This window comes from Elephantulus edwardii, unplaced genomic scaffold (assembly GCF_000299155.1).
Source record: "Elephantulus edwardii isolate Elephantulus edwardi_28Jun2011 unplaced genomic scaffold, EleEdw1.0 scaffold00193, whole genome shotgun sequence".
Classification (NCBI taxonomy): Eukaryota; Metazoa; Chordata; class Mammalia; order Macroscelidea; family Macroscelididae; genus Elephantulus; species Elephantulus edwardii.
The window spans coordinates 343,701-346,218 of record NW_006399943.1 but is presented as its reverse complement, the minus strand read 5'-3'; positions in this window follow the sequence as shown (position 1 = coordinate 346,218).

Genomic DNA, 2,518 nt, shown 5'->3' with positions numbered 1-2,518 from the left:
GACTCTCCTTCATAGGGTCGCTATGAGTCGCCTGCAACTCGATGGCACCTAACAACAATAACAACAACATCATGTTATTGGAGGAAGCCTCATCAATAATCTGAGTTATGCTAATGACACACCCTGCTTGCTGAAACTGAGAAAGATCTGAAGCGCTTGTTACAGAAGGTCAAGGACTGCAGCCTTCAATGTGGATAGAAGTGCAACATTAAAAAAAAAACACACCACAAAGATTCTCACCACTGGGCCAATTGTCAGCATCATGATAGATGGCGAAGAGACTGAGATTGTTAACAGCTTTAGTTTGCTTGGCTCCACAATCACACTCTTGGTACCAGCAGGCAGGAATTAAAAAGATGAATTGCATTGGGAAAGTCTGCTGTTGGAGACCTCTCCAAAGTACTGAAGAGCAAAGATGTCAATCTGGAGACTAAGATGCACCTGATCCAGGCCATAGTCTGTGCAATTACTTGCTATGCATCAGAAAGCTGGACAATGACTAGGGATGATAGGAGAACTGATGTCTTTGAGCTGTGGTGCTGGAGAAGAGTATTGAATGGGCTGCTAGGAGAACAAAAAGGTTTGTCCTAGAGAGGGTAAGACCAGGCTGCTCCTTGGAGGCAAGGATTCTGAAGCTTCATCTGACATACTTTGGACATGTTGCAAGGTGGGACCAGTCCTTGGAGAGGGATGTCATGCTTTGGATGTTGGAGGGACAGTGCAAGGAAAGAAGACACTCAAAGAGATGGATTGATTCAGTGACTGGAGTAATGGGGGTAGTTGTATCAGAGCCAATTAGATCGGCCCAGGATAGAGCAGGGTTTAGGGCTGTATAGGGTTGGTAAGAGTCGCAGGTAACTAGACGGCACATAACAACATCATGATATTGTCTATCAACCCAGTGGTGAGTATTGTTGTCGTCTTGATACTGAGATGTAATCCATATTGAAGATTGTAGTCTTTTATCTTCTGCAGCAAGAGTTTCAAGTCCTTCTCACTTTCAGCAAGCAAGGTTGTGTCATCTGCATAACGGTTGTTGATGATCTTCCTCCTATCTCTTACCACATTTTTCGAGTCTAGATATGCTATGTTGCAATAAAAATGAAAGTCAAGGGCAGGGAGAGCTAACTATACTAACTATGAAAACAGTGGGTTCTTTGAGCCGGAATTTCCACTGTGACCGACAGGGACAGACAATGGTCCTTCTTGGCCAATATCACCCCTGCTCCCGAGGCCAAGGCAGTAGGATCCAGTTCACGTGGCTGGGCCCGACCCACCGATTTTCCATTCTCTCCTTCCTTTCCCCACCCTTTAGCACATGCCCAAGTTACAAGAATTCTCTTTAGAAAAGACAGGCTTACTTACTAAATAGACTGACTTAATGAGATAAATAATGAGGTACTATAGTGGTTAAGGAGTTCCAGTGGCATGTGTTACACGTTGAGCTGCAAACTATACGGTTAGTGGTTCAAACCCACCGGATGATCTGTGGGAGAAAGCCTTCTCCCATAAAGACGACAGATGGGGAAGGAGGGTCCTTTTTAGTCTGAATCAACTCGGTGGCAGCAGGTTGCTTTGTTTGCTTTTTTGCAGCAAGAACTCTGGAAGCAAACAACCCCAACAGGCCTCACTCATGAAACCTCAGCACAGTGACCTAGCTTGTTCTGCCTCAGTTTCCACATCAGCAAAATAGGGATGGTGATCGCACTGCAATCTTGAAGGTACATAGTTCAAGGCCACCAACTGCTCCATGGGAGAATGGTGGGCAATCTCTGAAAACCCACCCAAGGGTCAGCTATGGGTCAGCTCCAACTCTATGACACACAACAACAATAAGTACTATAAGGTGAATATTAAATTAGATACGATCAGTAAAAGGCCCTGAGAGATGCCTTCCACATTCTAGGCTCCTAAGTCATGCTGGTTTTTGTCTTTATTTCACTAACAGTCACAACTCAGTCAAATGCCTACTCTGTATCAAGAACTGAGATTTGGTCTTTAGACAACGTATTCAGTAATTCTATGCTGAGAATAAACTGAGGGGCAGGCCCAAGACACATGGGTACTTGGCAAGTATGCACTGAGTTATCACACCCCCCACTTTCGGACCCCAAATACATGTGGTAAATCCCAACCTCTTTGCTGTGCTTGTGATCCTACTTGGGAAGACGTTGTCTTTGTTGTGTTAATGGGGAAGCATTTGTATAGGATGTCTCTTGAGTCAATCTCTTAGAAAATAATAAAAGCAAATTAAAGGAGCAGACATTAAATGAAGGGAGAATGGGAGGAGAGACCAGACTACACAAAATGATACAAGAGAGAAAGATCAGAGATGGGCCCCTTCACCAGAGCCGTCACAGACACAACACCTTCCCTATAGCAGGCAACCCAGAATTCAGACCCTTGCAGCCTCCTAAATGATGAGAAAATAAATTTCCTGTTAGTTAAAACCATTGGCTTGTGGTGTTTCTATTTTAGCAGTGCTAGAGAAGTCTGGTAGACAGTGTTTGTTGGAGTT